Genomic DNA, 22,243 nt, shown 5'->3' with positions numbered 1-22,243 from the left:
AACTGGCTGACACTGATGGCGGCGGTGCACAAATGCTGCGCAGCTAGCGCCATTCGACGGCCAACACCGCGGTTCCTGGTTTGTCCGCTGTGCCGTGCGTGTGATCATTGCTTGTACAGCCCTCTCGCAGTGTCCGGAGCAAGTATGGTGGGTCTGACACACCGGTGTCAATGTGTTCTTTTTTCCATTTCCAGGAGTGTATATATTCATAGAGAGAACCTAATATGCACATTAAAGCAGATGAAATTTTACACAGAGTTCTTATTTGAAAGTGATGTTAAATTGTGTATGGACATAAAAGTATTGGAAGTTTGCTGGGATTTAATAATCAATGTATTCTGCTAATGAAAAATTTATTGCTATAACATTCAAAAATTTTACCATTTCAATTACTTAACCCTAATTTTAATTTAGCTCATGGAATATTTGCAAAATTTATTAATTTAATTTGTGAAACTAATGTTATTGCTTCATGTAGCCCAGTGTTAAATTTAGTGCACTAATATTTTATAAACCAAACAATTCTTTATTTATTCTAATTAGTCATAGAATTCAGCGTTTAAAAATAAATATTATTGACAAAAATAACAGTTTGATCGACTTTAATGCTGCTACTGTTACAGTCGTTTAAGAAATGAATTTATAAAATTTGTTTTGTATAAATAAACAAGATTGAGAGCTATGAGTTTTATTTCTTCCTAGTAAACGATAAAAGTGAAAATAATATAATTATTCCTAATAAAGATGTAGACATTAACATAAATATTTGCTATGGATGTTTACATCCAAAAGATGCTCAACTATACACAAATTTTAGAAATGTTACAGTTTATGGAACAGTTTATCCAAAATATAACAGAAAATCTAATAAAAAATAATTGATATCTGTGTAGCAAAACTATTTTAATTTGGAACCACAAACAGTGGAAATAACGTTTTATCTGGAATCGAACATACATTTCCTTCATCATGTGTACATTTTTCTTAAATTCTTGGTGATAAAATTTGTATGCAACACAGATTATTAATAATGATAAAATAATGAGGAAGAAAAATAAAGTATTTTACCCAGTGGACATCTTTCATGGATTTTTAAAGATTATAAAGAAGTGATGTGGGTAGGAGATTTAACTATAATTTTTAATGGAGCTCAAGTCTGAGTGACGTTATATTTCACTGGCTTGTTTTCACGAAGCTGGAGTCGAAAAAAAAGATACATTACCAGAAGATCGTTAAACTTTAGTTGAGAATATGGACATTTGATTGCCATTTTTTAAATACGAGCCACATTATGATTTTGACCAATGAGAAATTATGCTGAATATTCCAAAAATATGTATCACTTTTTATGAATTGCAGATTACTTTTTATGAATTGCAGATTAAATAAGTAGCTCAATTATAAATAAATGTATATATATATATATATATATATATATATATATATATATATATATATATATAACTTTGAGATATATATATAACGAATTATTGTTATTCATTGAAGTTTGAAATACCTTATTTTATCTTTTTATTTCACACTAATCATAAAAATAATCTGTTGCCTGATTCATCATTACATGAACATGTTAAATTACTTATATATTTAGAAAATGGAAGAAATAAAATGTGTCCACACGAAAGTGGAATTTAGAGCCACCAGATAATTATTTGAAAGCTTACAATTCATTTTGTTATTGTAAATAAGTTACAAAACAGAAGTTACTGATATAAAGCCACTTAATTTCATTACAATTTACCCTGCTTATGTCATAAGCATGACAAGTAAATAAATATTGTAGCAGCACAAAAAATAAGTGGAATTAAATGTCACTCTTAATGATAAAACACCAGCTGATTACATTTGCATATAATTATGTAAGGAAAAAAGACTTAATCCCAAGATGCGCAACAGAGAATATTATCTGAGAATTTTTAACTTAACTATTTATAGGTTTTTGAGTGAGATACTTAAAAAATTTTATATAAACATCAATGGAATCATTTAATATTTTGGTAAATTATTTGTTGGAAAAACATAGTGATAAGTTCATAATTTTATAGTTATAAAAAGAGAGAATTCGACTTTTCTATTTCTTTCCAAATATCTATAAAATTTTCAATATAATGAGAGACTTCAAATTTATATACAGCATCTCCTTAAGTATACTTAATATAAGTAATACAATTATTTTGTTTTATACTTCTGAAATGTTCTATAATTTCTCAAATATTCTATAACTAGAGATGGTTTAAAATAACATTTGCAAATATAAATAACATTGGTCTTGTTTCTCTTTTGGTATATTATTTCCCTCAACAAAAAAATTTTGTCAAATTTAAATTCATCCCCTACATTAGTCATATTTGATGTCTTAGAAATGTTGTCCCTTTTTGTCTTAATTTAGTAGAACAAATCTTCATAACATTTTTTTTTATTTTTCCACAATGAATAAATTTAGACTTTTATATTAAACATTTTTCCATATTTCTGTAATGAATAAATTTTAATTTTTACATTAAATATGTTTTCTATATAAATGGAGTCTCAACAATGTAAACAATGACAAATTATATAAGCAAATTAATTTGCTACAAGTTTGTGTTTTATATAACATTACAGAATGTGATGATCTCCACCTAAAATATGGAGAAAAATATTGATTAGAGATAAATAAAGAATTTTAAATTATTTTGCCAGACAAATATGGCATTTTCAATTTTTGCAAGGTAAAGGTATTAAACAGAGTTAAAAAAGGAAGAAGAAAACAAGGAGACTGTAATGAGTATCACAGAATTTTAAATTTAAAACTGAAAATATGAAAATTTTGTATCTAGACTTGTTTATGCTTCAAATCTTAGTATGTTTCTTTGAAATATTTGAAAGATCATTGGACAAATGATGCAAATGTTCCAAATTATTTGTGGAAATGCTCGAAAAATGATAACAGTGATTGGAAAAATCACAAAAACGGAAAATGCTTGGAAAGATGACTGTTGTTCATGTGCATCGATTTGACCTTTTTGTTATTATAATCTGACTTGTTGACAAAATCGTATATTTGCTTGAAACTTTGCGATTTATTGCATTTTTCCTTGATTTAAAAAAAACTACATTTTGTGATAACTTGCGCTAGAAACGGATTAACATATCCATTTACAGTGGCTTCAAGATCACCAGTGCTATTACATTGTGTAACAAAACTGACTAAAAGCGACAGTAGTATATAAATCCTCTGTTTTTTCTGTCATTAGTACATTTCTGTTTTCGTATCTGTCAACTGAAATTGTACATATGAGCTTTGAAGTTAAAACGAACGTAGTAGCTTTCTCAGATTATGAAGAAACAGCTCATCTCCATGTAAATGTGAACCAAGCAGGGGTGGAGGGCGGGGGGTTGGGAGCCAGGAATGACGCAGCCAGGAATGATTCAGTGTGGTGTGGGATTTCACAAACCAATTGTTTTTCAAAGGAATCAGCTAAGAACAAGTAATGATGTCACACTTGCTGCCATCTGTGGGAATGGTTATTATTACCATGATGAGTGTTGTATCAAATGTTAATTTTACATACTGTATTGAACGTGTGGGTGTCCTTAGTAAAATAATCTGCGTTTTTTGCATTTACATTTCTACTCCATAAATCACCACAAAGTACAGGCTGCAGGGTACTTCAATATTACTTTCAGCTGCACAGTGACAGGTCTGTTCACATATTCTGCACAGAAAAAAATATTGCCTCTACACCTCTGATTATTTTAATGTTGTTATAATGAGCTTCACGTCAGGTATTTTTTGGGGCAACAGTATGTTCTTCCATTATTTGTATTCCAGTCTCCATTGTTCAAATTCAGTGCTCTTTCTCGTTCATTTCTGATGTTAAAAGTGATTTTACTCAAAATCCAGCTCTCCCTGCTTTTTCTTATTCAATTACTGCCCGAAATCCAGCTATAGGAATACGAAGTTCACCGCTAAGAGTTAAGTATCAGGTGTACAAATTTGCTTCCGCCATTTGCCGATAGGTGGCGACAACGGTAAGTAGCGGTCGAAAGAAACAAGTGGCATACATCAGGCATTTATCTTTGACCTCGGTTAACATAACCTCATTCAAACATTAGTCGATTTGTGTCTGCATCATAAAGTTGTTCATGATTTCAAATGTCAGTTTACGAGCCTAATTCTCGTCAATTGCGTCAGGTCTTACAGTTTTGTTTCAGTATGAAGAAAACACCGGCTGAGTCTCATCGAATGCTCTCTGGCACGTATGGTAAGGACGCGATTAGTGAAAGAACGTGTCGTGAGTGGTTTCAACGCTTCAAGAACGGTGATTTTAACTTCGTAGATCGGCACAGTGGTGGAAGAGAGAATGTTTTCGAAGGTGCATAACTGGAGACATTGTTGAGCGAAGACTCGCGTCAAACTCAAGAATTGGCACGATTAGTGGGAGTGATTCAGCAAGCCATTTCAAAACATCTCGAGGCTGTGGGCATGATTCAGAAAGGAGGAACTTGGGTCACGTGTGAGTCGAAACCAAGAGACTTTGAATGGCCTTTGTGTGTTTGTGAACAGTTGTTTCAAAGGAAAAACGGAAGGGATTTCTGCATAGCATTGTGACGGGGGACGAAAAATGGGTTCATTACGATAACCCCAAACGCAATAAATCTTGGGGATATCCCGGCCATGCTTCCACGTTGACGGCCAAACCGAATATTCACGGCTCCAAGACCATGCTCTGTATTTGGTGGGACCAGCTCGGCGTCGTGTAGTATGAGGTGTTAAAACCAAGTGAAACAATCACAGGTGCTTGTTATCGAACGCAATCAATGGGTATGAGCAGAGCATAAAAAGACAAACGGCCGCAATACAGCGAGAGGCACAATAAAATGATTTTGCAGCAGGACAACGCTCGACCCCACGTTGCAAAAGAGGTCAAAACGTACTTGGAAACATTAAAATGGGAAGTCCTACCTAACCTGCCGTATTCCCCAGACATTGCTCCCTCTGACTATCACCTGTTTAGATCAATGGCGCATGGTCTGGCGGACCAACACTTCCGATCTCATGAAGAAGTCACAAATTGGATAGATTCGTGGATCGTTTCAAAAGATGAACAATTTTATCGACGCAGGTTTCGTACACTACCCGAAAGATGGGAGAAAGTAGTGGCCAACGATGGAAAATACTTACAATGATAAATGTGTAACCAATTTGCTTCATTAAATCCTCAAATGAAAAAACGGCGGAAGAAAAGTTGTACACTTTGTAGTATTGTGTTACAGCTTCAAATCATCTGAAGGATCAATCAATATCCACACTTTTTCACAACCAAATCCAACAGAGTGGGTTCTGGATCTCCTCTGATTGTGCGATTGATGAATCTTCTGCCAAAACATTTCTGATTTGTTTATGCTTCAAGTAAATCTGAGAGGGGCTGTACTAAAGTAACTATGATACACTTTGATACCCTCAGTTTCCTTGTTTATTGGTCCAAGCTGTGGTCTCTGCATTACCACCATCTAGTAAAAGAGATGCAATTCAGTATGCAATCAAGGGGTATGTACTAGAGTGCCGGTGGGCAACCAGCAGCCTGTGGGCCTGATCCGTCCCTGGAGTGGTTTCAGTCCAGCCCGTGGAAGAAATTCATGGGTGAGAGTGCGACCTGCTCGCATTGTACTCCGCTTTCTAATACACTGAAGAGCCAAAGAAACTGGTACACCTGCCTAATATATATAATCATGTAGGGACCCCGAAAACACGCGGAAGTGCCACAACATGGCGTAGCATGAACTCGTTGTCTCAAGTAGTGCTGCAGGGAATTGACACCATGAATCCTGCAGGGCCGTCCGTAAATCCATAAGAATACGAGGGAGAGGAGATCTCTTATGAAAGGCACGTTGCAAGGCATCCCAGTCATGCTCAATAAGGTTCATGTCTGGGGAGTTTGGTGGCCAGCGGAAGTGTTTACACTCAGAACAGTGTTCCTGGAACCACTCTGTAGTAATTCTGGACGTGAAGGGTATCACATTGTCCTGTTGGAATTGCCCAAGTCCGTCAGAATGCACAATGGGCATGAATGGATGCAGGCGAACAGACAGGATGCTTACGTACATGTCACCTGTCAGAGTCGTATCTAGACGTATCAGGTGTCCCATATCATTCTAACTGCACATTCTCCACACCATTACAGAGCCTCCACCAGCTTGAAGAGTTCCTCGCTGACATGCAGACTTCAGGGATTCATGAGGTTGTCTCCATACCCGTACACATCCACCCACTCAATACAATTTGAAACGACACTCACTAAAATAGGCAAAGTGTTTCTAGTCATCAACAGTCCAGTGTCAGTTTGACGGGTCCAGGTGAGGTGTAAGGCTCTGTGTCGTGCAGTCATCAAGGATACATGAGTGAGATTTTGTCTCCGAAATCCCATATCGATGATGTTCCGTTGAATGATTCACATGCTGACACTTGCTGATGGCCAGCATTGAAATCTGCAGCAATTTGAGGAAGGATTGTACTTCTGTCACGTTGAACGATTCTCTTCAGTCATCATAGCTCCCGTTCTTGCAGGATTTTTTTCCGGCCTCAGCGATGTCGGAGATTTGATGTTTTACGGGATTCCTGATATTTACGGTACACTCGTGAAATCCCCACTTCATCGCTATCTTGGAGATGCTGGGTCCCATCCCTCCCGCAGCGCCTGTAACACCACGTTCAGATTCACTTACATCTTGATAGCCTGCCATTGTAGCAGCAGTAACCGATCTAACAACTGCGCCACACACTTCTTGTCTTATATAGGCGTTGCCAATGGCAGCGCCGTATTCTGCCTGTATTCTGTATTGGAATATGCATGCCTATACCAGTTTCTTTGGCGCTTCAGTGCATATTTCCACAGACGCTTGGCTCGCCCCCGGTTTTCCAAAAAATGGCTCTGAGCACTATGGGACTTAACATCTGTGGTCATCAGTCCCCTAGAACTTAGAACTACTTAAACCTAACTAACCTAAGGACATCACAAACATCCATGCCCGAGGCCGGATTCGAACCTGGGACCGTAGCAGTCGCGCGGCTCCGGACTGAGCGCCTAGAACCGCTAGACCACCGCGGCCGGCCCGGTTTTGCAGCTCATGATGCAGGCCAGTGGAAGTTTCGCTAGAACTGCGCATGTGTGATGCTATTTCGCTGCTGCTGGATTTTCACAACAAAGAGACGCACGTTTCCAGTCTGAGAGCGAAATTGTCGCCGATGTTCCTATGTGCGTGTGGAGAGGGAGGAAAACATCTCACTACCCGGACGGGCTGCGGAGAAGTGTATTTGCACCTCTGGATGACTGCTATCAACACACACACACACACACACACACACACACACACACACACACGTTACTTACTTCAAGTCAAATGGCTCTGAGCACTATGCGACTTAACTTCTGAGGTCATCAGTCGCCTAGAACTTAGAACTAATTAAACCTAACTAACCTAAGGACATCACACACATCTATGCCCGAGGCAGGATTCGAACCTGCGACCGTAGCAGTCGCGCGGTTAAGGACTGAGCGCCTAGAACCGCTAGACCACCGCGGCCGGCCGTTACTTACTGCTCACTGCCTACGTTTCTGTGGCACAGTGATATATCGCAAATGACAATAGTAACCGGCATTAGTACGAAAATTACCGACCAGTCGGGAAACGTATTGATTTGAACAACGGCAGCAGGAACCATAGTTTTATGAACAAACTATTGATCTGTTGTCGCTTCATGCTTACCATTCTGAGCTAGTCATTTGTTAATTTTATGCAAGTATTTTTCTTTTTCTTTGCCGAGTTTATTCGCAAAAAGTTGACATTAAGAAGAGAAAAGTTGATGCTGAACGTCGCCAATTCCGAGAGAAATGGGTGGAGGATTGTTTATGTACAAGGTACAAAGATAAATGTGTTTGAATGTCATGTAGCGAATCGCTATCTGCTGTCTAGGAATATAATAGGAAAAGGCACTTTTCTATGAAACACAACTCAACAACAGCTTACAGGAAAAGCGTGGGTAAACAACTTTAAAATATTACATGTTGCAGTCACATCAATGTGACCAACGCATATGTTCCCAACGTGCAATGACCGCACACGGACGACAGTTGGTAGCAGTAGCAGTGGTGGGTACGTAAAGCTTGTCCGGGGGGAAGAAGGGGGCAACGCAGAAGTTGTCGTAACGCGAAAATGGAGAGATTTGTCTGACGTCCAAAAGGGCATGATCATTGGCTTTCAGGCCAGCGGTGCATCTATTTACGAAATGGCTAAGTTTGTAAACAGTTGGGTGCCGCCACGATTAAACTATTATACGCGCAAACAACGTTTGTACTCGGTTCGGGGGGCTGATGGGAGCGACCATAAAGGCATTTCCCATTTACAGTCGCTCCCATCAGCCACTGCGCCGAGTGTCAACTTTGCGCGAATATTATAATGTACACAATAAAATGGCGCTATCCAAAACTGGCGCTGAGACAACTGTGGCGCATCATGAGCCATAGACAACATGGGTCAACGACGGCTGCAGAGATATGTATGTGCGAAGAGACGTGAAACTGTTGAGCAACTGATGCCCAAACGAACCAAGAGGCTACCAACAGTAACTCTTCAACGACTGTTCAGCAAACATTTATGTGTGCAGGTCTCCGTAGCAGGGGCCTCATTTATGCATCCACGCTGACTGCAGTTAATTGGTGACAAAGAGAGGAATTTGCAAGGCCAGTACTGGAATTGAACGTTCACTGAGCGGCGAAAGGCTTTTGACAGGTGATCACATTAATGTGACTGGACAGTGTAATTTTCTTTTTGGATAGGCAACAGGATATGCTTGCCAAACCAAGGCACAGTGTGACAAATCGGTTAAAGCTAGTTTTGTACTGGACAGAAAAACTGCCATATCGTTAAAGCCTTTTGCTGAAGGCGAATTAGCAAAGGCGTGACTCTTGGATATTACAGCTGTACTATGTTCCAATAAAAATACGAATGCCCGGCCGAAGTGGCCGTGCGGTTAAAGGCGCTACAGTCTGGAACCGCAAGACCGCTACGGTCGCAGGTTCGAATCCTGCCTCGGGCATGGATGTTTGTGATGTCCTTAGGTTAGTTAGGTTTAACTAGTTCTAAGTTCTAGGGGACTAATGACCTCAGCAGTTGAGTCCCATAGTGCTCAGAGCCATTTGAACCAAAAATACGAATTAGAACAAATAACTTTATGGAGACCAGCCGTTGTTTCCCGAAATAATATGATGGCTGATGACATTAAAAACAGTTTACGTGACTGTGTTGGCACATCTGAAGTTTTGGACGAGAGTACTGATTTCTCAGACACAGCTCAATTAGTAATTTTTGTTCTTGGTGTAGATATGGAGTTCAACATAATGGAAGAATTATTAGCATTGCAGCCATTAAAAGGAATTTGATTCTTTACTAACAGCGTTGCAGAATTTTGCAACGGAAGTTTTTAAGGCAGTTATGGTAGAACGTTACACGTAAAAAACAATATTCAGTCTAAACATCTGAAGAGGGGATGAGCAGAAAATGAATGTACTGTCAAAAGCGAAAGCTTTGTGGCATAATTTGTCGGCATGGCGTTTTGGGGAAGGAGTGTCATTCATATTGATGTGTTACCCCATGAACATTAACGTCATGGGTACTGTAGTTTTACTTGTGCCTTGGACCGCTAATGTCGCGTCACATCACGAGGCTGCTCGCGATCTTAAGTAAGGATGTGAATCATGCCTACATGTCATCAATGGTTGACCATACTGTAAAGCATTTTCAAAGAGCACAGGTTTTTTTAAAGTAGTGTTCTGTCGAAGATTTTTCAGGAGCCAGATATTCGAAAGTTGTATGTGGTGTTCTGTGACAGGAATAAGTATTTGTTTTTATCAGGAGGAGGGAAAGACTTTCAAGGATTTACTATACAATTCAGCTATCTACTAATATTATCTAACTTTTAAAACTAAACTTAAATGTTACATGCATTTTCTTTTTGTTATTTGTTTTTGCCTTAAAACAGGGTTCTGAACTCTCATATAGCTTAGCTGTTTTATTCTGGAATGTTTCATGTCCACCACAGCCCACAAAATGCATGAATCTGTATCACATAAATAAACTTTTTAGGTAAAAAGAAAGAATACTACCCAGCTTCAGACAGACAAAATCTATAGCCAGCTATTTCACTCTGAGGAAATACTAGACAGCACTCTGTACAGTCACTCATTCAAAGTGGACAACAAAAGTCTTTAGTTCACAACACGTTGTTCGCTGGCACATTCCTATTTAACCCAGTAGAGAAGTAGAGTGTAAACTGTCATCGTCTTATCCTTCTCCACACACATAACTAGTGTGTTATACATTCTGTCTCTGTTCTCATGAATGGTGAACGGTTGCAAGGAACAAACTTAGGAACACACTGAAACGTGTCATCCATCAACATTATGTTCTGTTCACACAAGTGACGAAAATTTGACATAGTTGAAAAAATTATCAAAGACGTCTTGAGATAATTTTCCCGTAAAAAATATTCAGCTTGTATTGTATTTGTGTTGCTAGCGCCAAGTGTAGCTTATATACCGAGTTGGGATGATCCCTGAGTCTTGTGCTCGACTAATGTTCCTTAAGTACATAATGTCACAATGAGTCAACACACTCTACTCCTCCAGCTCCATATTGATAATTTTTTCCGGTAATTCGTCAATATTATGTTCAACATTCCTTTTTACTGTAGTCTTTACCGATTCCCCGCTCATCTCTTGTAGTGAAGCTGGAATATTAATATGATTTCCAATGCAATTAGACAAAAAATTATTATCTTCCACTAACTTCAGACTGTATGGTCTGAGCATGAGATATTCTTCAGTTCAATGTGAACGTAATCTTTGTTGGAGAAATTTGGTATAAGACGAGTGACATTTTAATTCCGATCCATTTCCGGGTGCATGATGAACACATTAGTAAGGTGCTGGTCACTTAGCATGATCCAGGCTACGCGGTTTTTGGGATGGCTTGTACGAAGTGGATTACAGATGGCTCAAGAATGTCTAACATATCTTTTGATGTCATTCATTTTGATGGGGTGTTTGGGCGGGGCCACTTGTCTCTGCTTCTGATTCCATGAGTGCCTTGATATCTTTTGAGAGGACAACTTCAGGGAAAATGGGGAACCCACTCGATTTGGAAATAATAAGGTAAGACCACCATCAAACGATCTGTTAGCAGTGTATTTCAGGCACATTGAAGTGTAGGACAATGGACTTGCCTATGAGCTCGTCAAAAGCACCTAAGGTATATCCTGTACTTCCTTTGCCATAGTGTGATTACCATCACTTACCTGTTATGGAGACAAAGGGATAATGGATGGTCTCCTGTATCAATTATTCGGTTTCAGAGGAACTGGGTACTGTACAGTAGCACATTCCATAAATCCGTGTTTTCTGAATACCGCTCATAAACAAAAAGATACTCTTACTGTTGATTGGGTATGAGCTGCTCATATGCTTAACAAGAAGAAATACTTTTTAAAATTAATTCTCTTTCTCGACCCGCTATTGCTGTCTAGTTGAACAGGATGTTTTATGTTATTTTGTGGAATGTCGCGCTATAGCCCACAAAGGTTAGAAACCTTTTACAGAGTTATGAAAATAGCTAATTTTCAGTGCAGTCAACAGTATATTACTCTGACCTCAAAATCTGTCTGAGTATTTCTACTTTCATTAGACATGGTGAATGAGCCGAGACAATTTTCCTTTCTTTGTACGCTTCTCTTAACTTTCCCTCTTTTTATTGATTATGTTCGCCATTTTTTTCCTTTTTGTTATTTATCCCCCTCACCCCATATGTTTGGGGGATGGGTTATCAGCAGTACAATAGACCACTCTTCAGCCAAGTGAATTAAAAAGTATAGAATGAGAAAAATTTGTGGCTGTGTTCCTATTTTAAATTAAAAATCAAAGACAGACAGCTAAAAAACGAAAATATTCACACTTTAAAAACACACCACCGAAAGGTGAAATTCTTCTGATAAAAAAACACGGAAGTACTGCACTTTAACATAAAATTTGAAGGATCTTCACTGGGTGAGAAGTGTTGTCAGAGGAGAGAATGTGATCCATAGGATTGAGGGATGTGGGTAAGGAGGCAGGGAGACTATGGAGAGGATAGGTAGGAGGTGAGGTGGATAGAGGGAGTACAGACAGTGAGAAAGATGGAGGATGTGAAATAGTGTGGTACGTGGCGAGGATAGCAATTGCAAGAGGAAAGGTATATGTATGGATATAGATGAGAGAGGGTCCCTGATGTGGAGTGGGATATGTGCGGAAGAGTTAAAGTTGGTAGGAGGGATAAATATTATGTCAGATCTCATTGTCTGGGAGAGGAAGTTGGTTGTAGTTGAGTTGAGATAGGATATGGAGTGTGTGCAGATGTAGGAGTGGAGGGATGTATATGTGAAGGTGCAGCAGCATACCGGGGTTGGTGATCAGAGGCGAAACAGTAGGGGTTATTGGAATTCAGCTTCCGGATGTTATAGTGAATTCGGAGGTGTACGATATGGTTGAGGAGGGGTGTGGAATTGAGAAGAAGGTAGAGAATCCATATGGGCGAAGCTAAACTGGTGCAGAAAGCAAGATGGAGTGCATGGGGTTAGAGGATTTTGAGGGATTTATAGAGCTTTGGTGGGGCGAAGATCCATGCAACATTCGCATAGCAGAGGAGGGGTCAAATTTCAGGGTTTTGTAGGTATGGAGAATAGTGGAAGGGTGTAATCGCCAAGTTCGGCCTGTTAGTATAGTTTTAGTTTATTATGGGCTTTCTGTTGGGTGGTTAGTAGGTAGGTTTCCATGTTAGCTGCCAGTCGAGGATGTTGACCAGTTTGTAGTTTGGTTTTATTCGGCCTCTAGATTCGTGTTTTTGAATGAGGAAGTGTACTGTATTTCCTGGGGTGGTCATGAATTGGAAATTCATAAGTGCCGTGTGGTGATAGTTATTCTATGAATTGCTGACGCGGTGCTCCAAAGAGTAATCAAATGCATTGTGTTGCAATATACTCCATGGACATTAGAGATTCTGTGTCTGAACACTCTATTCTTTGGTCGTCTTCTTCTGTTATTGGGCTTGAAGAGAAAAGAACGCTTGTCTGAAGTTCATCTTGCTGTAATTGTCTATGTAAGTTTAAAACGAAGAAAAACATATAGTCGTTCGTAACTTAAGATTTGTGTACAGTATTCAATAATGTGTATTCTTCAACCTTGCTTGTCCTGAGTAGACGTGGCCTTAACGGAATATGGACCATTGTTAGGCGCCATACTAGAAAATAATTAATAATTTTCTTTCAGCTCATCTTCGAGACGTGCCGCCGGTTAGGACACTTAACTTTCTTTCAGATTCCACCAGCTATTCATCCGCTATGAATAATTTAATATATTTCATTTTCAGATTTTCTCAAGGTTGCGAGATAATATCCCAGGCAGAAAGGCCTAGTCACAGGATTCTAGTTCTAGTATAAGATTTCATCCGCAAAAGTTTAGGCTTGTTATCTTATATTGGTATTCGAGACGAAACCCCGATCTTGAAAAAAATGGCTCTGAGCACTATGGGACTTAACTTCTGAGGTCATCAGTCCCCTAGAACTTAGAACTAATTAAACCTAACTAACCTAAGGACATCACATACATCCATGCCCGAGGCAGGATTCGAACCTGCGACCGTAGCGGTCGCGCGGTTCCCAACTGTAGCGCCTAGAACCGCTCGGCCACTCCGGCCGTTGAAGTGACATACGAAAAGTTATCGGGTGCTATTAGCATATGAGTTTTAACTATGCTTTGGATATACGTACATTGGGGAATATCTGTGATGATTCAAGAGAGAGACGATTGATTATTTATAATCCCATAACCAGCCTGAGTACTGAGCTAGTTTGATGATTGTTGATCCGCGTCGGGCTAAATTAAAATACATTACACTGTTCATAGTATTATTAGTTATTTCTCTTTTGTTTTGACGTCACTTGATTAATAGCTCTCAAAGCAGATAAAATAAATTTAAAATTTTATTAATTTACATTACAGCAGTCGGGGAATAATAAAGCGCTGAATAAATATTCAGGGCTTTACGGAATAAGATTTGTTCACACCATCTGCTACCGTCTTATAGAAAACTGTTGACAGTGCTATTCTCTGCAGCACATGTCCGTATACACTGTAACGGTAATGGACGATGTGAATAAATGTGTGAGCTGAAGTTACTGTGTTTAATTTCTAATACCTCGAGTAGCAACATTTTGGTGCCACCACCTGTTCTGAGTGCCTGAGTGCTACAAAGGGACATACACATTACGAGTATTAGAAGAAAATGTGGATTCTTATGGGAGAGTGTTCGCTCCAAGATGGCGCCAGGTAGAGACGCAGTGTCTGTTTCAATTCGAGCAAAAATTCGTGTGTTATTTGATCGAAAATGTGTTAACTATTATAGAATAGTGCGTAACGGTATTCTGTGCGACTTCTGCGACAAATGGAGTCCTTTTAGTTGTTCTGAAGTGTCGGAAAATAATCTACCAGAGGAAGATACCGAGTAAAAGTGTCATAGTTGTGCAGACAGAAACGGAAAACAGGTAGGTCCGATTACAATGACTGATAAAAGTGTTTGCAATCCTGCTTCACATAGGAATGCCAAGGTAGAAATGAACTTCGTAAAAATTGTTTCACTGTTACAAAATGGTACGAAAGCTCTGCTGTTAGAGGATGTGAAACTAAAGCAACAGGTCAGTGCGGTGGATTGTAGCATCAGTCCTAACAAAACGTGCGTTCGACAACTATGGTGAAACATGTCAACGATTTTTGGCGATGTGAACCTGTTTTTAGGAAAATAATACTGACAAAGAAGCTAACAGACTACGAAATCAACTTTCCCCCTTTCAAAAGTAGATTTAAAGTGTTAAGTAAACGAATCAAAAGTGCCAAATGATAATAGAAAAACTTGATAACAGACGAAACAGAAGAATTCAATACTTGGAACTTATCGTGTGTCAGAGACTGTAAGGAAACACAAAATAAGGGTTCTTGCAGACAACCACGATCATGCTATGTCTAGTATATTAAGTTCAGTGCTGAATGACTCACCCAAGTTTAAAATAGATGAATTTACGACATCTGGTACATCTCTGAATAATGTTGGGAGTAAATGGACTTCTGTCAATGGTCAACTACAGATTTTGTTGCTGTAATTAGAGGATCAAGTGGTGTTAGGAAAAAGCATCTGAAGTAACCTCTGCCCTGAGGAGAACACTAGTGAGCCACACACATCCAACTGCCATAACAGTGAATATACCACATCGAAATGATTTGATAAAACCCTCATGTGTGTACAAAGAAGTATCGAAAACCAGTATTAAATAAAAACAAAATGGTTCAAATGGCTCTGAGCACTATGGGACTCAACTGCTGTGGTCATAAGTCCCCTAGAACTTAGAACTACTTAAACCTAACTAACCTAAGGACAGCACACAACACCCAGCCATCACGAGGCAGAGAAAATCCCTGACCCCGCCGGGAATCGAACCCGGGAACCCCGGCGTGGGAAGCGAGAACGCTACCGCACGACCACGAGATGCGGGCAAATAAAAACAAATCTTCTATCTAAAGATATGGAATTACATTTTCCTGGAGACATATGGAGTCTCAATTTTATCCTCGATAAGGATAGAAGCTGAGGTAATGAATTAAAATTTGTGTCAATGCTGGGACTTGAAACCACATCTCCTTCTTAGTAGGTAGATGTGATATCCACTACACCACCCTAGCAGCGTGGCTAACACAGCTACATGGATTACCTTAGTCCAATGCCTTCCCCAATACAAACTTCAATTCAAACTTCGTCCCATCTTGATTTTCCCCTTCTTAAATCATGAGCGGTGCCTAGGCTCTCCAATATTGGAATAGCACCCCAGATTTGTATGTAATGGGGAGATGCTGCCTGTACACCTGGTATGGGTGATCTATTGACCTGATGGAATTATATTTCCTGCAGATATACTGACTCTCAATTTTATCTTCGACAAGGATAGAAACGGCAGTAATTAATTAAAGTTTGTGCCAAAGCCAGGATTTCAACCCTGGCCTCCTGATCACTAGGCAGATGTGTTATCCGCTACACAAGCCTGGTAGTGAGGTTAAGGGAAAATCAAGATTGCTGAGGTGAATTGAAGATTGTATTGGATAGAGCATTGGACTAGGGTAATCTGTGCAGCTGTGTTAGCCAAAATGCCAGGATGGTGTAGTGGATAACACATCTGCCTAGTAAGCAGGAGATCTCGGTTGAAGTCCCAACCTTGGCACAAACTTTAATTCATTACTTTAGCTGCTATCCTTATGTAAGATGAAGTTGAGACTCAATATGTCTGTAGCAAAATGTAAGTCCATCAGATCAATAGATCACCAACACCTGAGGTACAGGCAGGATATCCCCATTATGTACAAAACTGGGCTGGTATTCTAATATCAGGGAGACTTGGCAATTCCTTCGATTTAAAAAGGGGAAAATCAAGACTGAGTGAGGTGTGAACTGACATTTGTCTTGGGCAGGGAATTGAACTAGGGTAACCCACACAGCTGTTTGAGCCACAATGTCAGCATGGTGTAGTGTATGACACATCTGCATAGTAAGCACGAGACCCGCATTCAAAGTCGAGGCATTGGCATATTTTTAATTCATTAGTTACGCCTCTATCATTATCGCAAATCTGCAATAATTTCGATAATGAGACACTAATAAATACAAGCACTTCTAAAAGGGACAATTATAAAAAACGTGGACAACACTTTAATCGCTTTGATAAAGTAGCCTTATGCAGAGCTACTAAAAAAATTGTAAGTAGCAAATTAAAATTGGTGAAGAGCATCAGTAGTCTTGAACGCGAGTGCCTCCTCAAGAGAAACTTGCAGTGATGACCAGGTCTTGTCCTCAGAAGTCTTGGTCTATAAAATTATAATCACCACCATTAACTACAAAGTAATGTAATGATAAATCTGTGGTATTATTAACAGCTAAATATTGTAAACATTTGCCCTTCTTCCATATAAATATACGATCAATGACGAATAAACTTCATGAACTTGAACTATTTTTAAAAGAATTGCAGTGGGATATACGAAGGCATGCTGAGAAGTAATGTTTCCGAATTTTTAATATGAAGACTCTTAAAGCTTTTTAAATAAAACAAACGTTTTTAACATTATACATCTTTGTTCTTCATGTCTACATATTTGCAGCCTGCTGCCACTAGATGGCGCCTAATTGAAGCGCGTAACATGGTGGAACTACACTACTGGCTATTAAAATTGCTACACCACGAAGATGACGTGCTACAGACGCGAAATTTAACCGACAGGAAGGAGATGCTGTGATATGCAAATGATTAGCTTTTCAGAGCATTCACACAAGGCTGGCGCCGGTGGCGACACCTTCAACGTGCTGACATCAGGAAAGTTTCCAACCGATTTCTCATACGCAAACAGCAGTTGACCGGCGTTGTCTGGTGAAACGTTGTGGTGATGCCTCGTGTAAGGAGGAGAAATGCGTACCATCACGTTTCCGACTTTGATAAAGGTCGGATTGTAGCCTATCACGATTGCGGTTTATCGTATCGTGATACTGCTGCTCGCGTTGGTCGAGATCCAATGACTGTTAGCAGAATATGGAATCGGTGGGTTCAGGAGGGTAATACGGAACGCCGTGCTGGATCCCAACGGCCTAGTATCACTAGCAGTCGAGATGACAGGCATCTTATCCGCATGGCTCTAACGGATCGTGCCGCCACGTCTCGATCCCTGACGCAACAGATGGGGACGTTTGCAAGACAACAACCATCTGCACGAACAGTTCGACGACGCTTGCAGCAGCATGTACTATCAGCTCGGAGAACATGGCTGCGGTTACCCTTGACGCTGCATCACAGACAGGAGCGCCTGCGATGGTGTACTCAACGACGAACCTGGGTGCACGAATGGCAACACGTCATTTTTTCGGATGAATCCAGGTTCTGTTTACAGCATCATCATGGTCGTATCCGTGTTTGGCGACATCGCGGTGAACGCACATTGGAAGCGTGTATTCGTCATCGCCATACTGGCGTATCACCCGGCGTGATAGTATGGGGTGCCATTGGTTACACGCCTCGGTCACCTCTTGTTCGCATTGACGGCACTTTGAACAGTGAACGTTACATTTCAGATGCGTTACGACCAGTGGCTCGACCCTTCATTCGATCCCTGCGAAACACTACATTTCATCAGGATAATGCACGACCGCATGTTGCAGGTCCTGTGCGGGCCTTTCTGGATAGAGAAAATGTTCGAGTGCTGTCCTGGCCAGCACATTCTCCAGATCTCTCACCAATTGAAAACGTCTGGTCAATGGTGGCCGATAAACTGGCAAGTCACGATACGCCAGTTACTACTCTTGATGAACTGTGGTATCGTGTTGAAGCTGCATGGGTAGCTGTACCTGTACAGGCCATCCAAGCTCTGTTTGACTGAATGCCCAGGCGTATCAAGGCCGTTATTACGGCCAGAGGTGGTTTTTCTGGGTATTGATTTCTCAGGATCTATGCACCCAAATTGCGTGAAAATGTAATCACATGTCAGTTCTAGTATAATATATTTGTCCAATCAATACCCGTTTATTATCTGCATTTCTTCTTGGTGTAGCAATTTTAATGGCCAGTAGTGTATGTCGGTGTGTTAGAAATAGTTTGCTGTAATCGAGTTTCGGATTCGAAGGGTTCATCCGCACATGGAGCACCCCTTTCTTCAACATGACAAGGCCAGAACACACGAGTACTGTGACACCTGCATCTTTCACTGTAACTGATCATCCTACATACAGTCACAACTTGCCCTATGTGAGTTTCATCTTATTCGGAAACTTAAAGAACACCTTCGAGGACTTCACTTTGACAGTGATCAAGTGTTGCAAACAGAAGTGAGGTTGTGGCCCCATCAACAAACATTCTACAGTGACGATAACAACATACTGGTCTCTTGTTGGGAGTAATATATTAATTGCCAGAGTGATTATATTGAAAAATAAATATATAGACATGAAAGATAAAGATGTAGAACGTTAATAACGTTTGCTTTATTTTAAAAAAACTTCAAGAGTTCCCACATCAAAAATTCGGAGGCATTACTTTTCAGTTTATATTTGAAGTCTTCACGGGTTGTCAGCCAAGTAGCGTCGTCGTCTCGTAGCAACGTTACGATGGAATGCGTCTCCATCATCTTCGCCTGAAGATGATGGAGACGCATACCATCGAAACGTTGTTACGAGGCGACGATGCTACTCGGCTGACAACCCGTGGAGACTTCATATATGAAATTCGCCGAGAAAGCCTGCACTCACCTACTACTTTTCAGTACGCCCTCGTATTGTGCCTAAATGATCACTGGCTTAAGGAAAATAAGTGTAAGATGTATATTCCAGTTGTATATAAATTTTTAATTAGTTGTTTTAGATCTAATATGGAAAATGGTGGGATATCAATACTAATCAAAAATGATACCAACCATACACTTAAGAGAATAGATCTCAAGCATTTAGTAAATGAAGGAGAAATTGAAATGGCTGCCGCTGACTTCCCTGAAAGCTAGATTGTTGTAGTATCCATGTCCTGTGCCCCAAAACCTAGTACCAAAGTTTTTATACAATGTATGGATAATCTGTTACTGTACTTACTTAAATATAAGAGCCATAAAATTGTAACATTTGGGTTTATACTAATATGATGATGCAAAATTCTAAAACTATAAGCCTACCATACAGAATGCCTGTCTAGATAATGTTGCATCAGACATTTGAGAAGATGATGTAGTTTTAAATGTTGTTAAACCTGTGCTCTCTGACCATGATGGAATATTCCTAACATTAATCAAAAAAGATAATGATCAACCAGCAGAACCCAGGTCAGTGAGATAGATAAATATACAGAGAGTAACAAATCGCACACAAAGAGTTTTGAGCACTGATTAGTGTGCCACTGTCATGGAGAATGAGTCATTAAGTGATGCTTTTGGTCATTACCACTATTTTTAATTAATACCCTCCTCAGTCAACACAATAGGTTTAACGAAAGAAAAAAATAAACAGAAGAGAAGTGTAACTGACTGATACAAACCTTACTTCAATAATTTAAGAATTCTTTTGAAAATTTACTATGACAGATCTTGGACTGATAATGAGTAAAGACATTCATATTCCAAACTAAAAAAGCTTTACACAAAACATATCATTTCTGCAAAGAAAAACGCCTTTAATAACTATATTTCGCAGTCCATAGCAAATCTAAAACAGGCTGGGAAATAGTTAAACCACAAACAGGAACAATTTCAGAAAATTTACCTGTTCTACTAACTGCAGATTAACCAACTAATGGGTTCACAAATTCTGGAAAATTATCCGTAATATATGAAAATAATTTAGATATCAATATGGATAGACATCCCAATTCATAAGAACCAGAGCTAATGGTACACTTGCCAGAATTTGGGTGGAGAACATTTATCCTAAGGGTACACTGGATGTAGTTAGATAATTGGATAGCTCTAGAACTTTCTCGAATTTTATCCTAAAGAAAATAATAGTTACTGTATGCATTTCATTGTCTTACTTTATCAGTAGGATGTGATGAGAGGAAACAGTTCCAGACTGCTAGGAACATAACAATTGTCTTGTCCAAGCACTAAAAAGGAGACAGAAACACAGCCTAAAGTGATGGATCTACAGCAATAGCGCCATTAATAATGAAAATTCTTGAAACTTTTACGAAAGGGCAATTAAATATTTATGCGAGTGTTACAATCTACTTAACAAGGCCCAAAATGAATTATGAAGTATGCTGTCAACAATGACAGCACTTCAAGAATGATCAGTACTATATTGGCGTGGAAATAGGCAGCACACCTATACAACTCTAGTAGCTCTAACCGAATCGTTTGACACTATCTCACATAGCATTTTAATTAGGAAACTTGAAAGATATTGGATAACTAAACAGAACTAGCACTACTGACAACAGAAACCAAACAGTTGTTGCAAAATAAATATAAAAAATCTGACATTTTGAAAAGAAAATATGGAGCCTTCCAGTGGTCTGTGCTGGAGCCTTTTTTGTTTGTTGTCTATGTGAATGACTGGCCCAACTTTTTATCATATAAGTCCTTCATGTACGCCATGACCCAACTTCTATCACATCATGCCATGATGTTGACATCATCAAACAAATGAACAACTCCATGATGGAACAGACAGTTCGGTGGTTCCATGAAAGTAGGGCGACATTAAAAAAAAAGAAACTGAACACGCTCTCTTTTCCCTTAGAAATATTAATAATGGACAAAATGAATTTAAGCATTCTGTGAAATTGTTAGGAATATACGTCAATGGTAAATTACGTTGGAATTCCCACACAGAAAAGCTCTGCAGTAAGTTGGCAAGAGTTTTATTCCGCCTTAGGAAACTGAAGGATTGTGTGAATAAGGAGCTCATGCATATGCCATACTGTGCTTTTTTCATACACACTTGCATTATGGAATACTTTGTTGTAGTAAAAGAGGATTCCCTTTGTTAAAAGAAAGTCATGTGATGTGTTTTTGGTTTGAACAGCTTAACTTCTGGCAGACAGTACTTTATTGAGCACAAAATACTTACAGACTACACAGGCTCAGAACATGCCAAACAGAATGCCCACATGTATGAAAGCAGATATGATGTGGACTCATATGGAACCAGAGTTATTAACTTACTTCTTATGGAGTTGTGTATGTAGAGTCAAAAATAATCTTTTACAGGCTGGCAATTTTTTTCAACAATGTACACATGACACAAGGGCGTTGCATGAAAATAAATGTAGAACGGCGGTAAAGACATAGTTGTAAGAAAAAGCATTCAATACCACAAATTAATTCCTGTACAACGGAAAATCTACGACCTCTTATAGTAAATGAGACAGTGAACAAGCAAAATTGTTAACTACTTGCAAACAACCTAATTGTGGTTTATGTAACCTGCAAACATAACTAATTATGTGATGAGTACAAGTTAAGTAACATCTAATGAATAATGTTTATATATGTTACCCATTTATATAAGTATTTGTATAACTATTTATGTAACTATGTATGTACTGATGATGCCATATACAACAACATAACAGTTCTTTACAGACAAATAA

The sequence above is a fragment of the Schistocerca nitens genome, chromosome 3, assembly GCF_023898315.1.
Source record: "Schistocerca nitens isolate TAMUIC-IGC-003100 chromosome 3, iqSchNite1.1, whole genome shotgun sequence".
NCBI classification, from domain to species: Eukaryota; Metazoa; Arthropoda; class Insecta; order Orthoptera; family Acrididae; genus Schistocerca; species Schistocerca nitens.
This window is presented reverse-complemented; position numbering follows the sequence as displayed.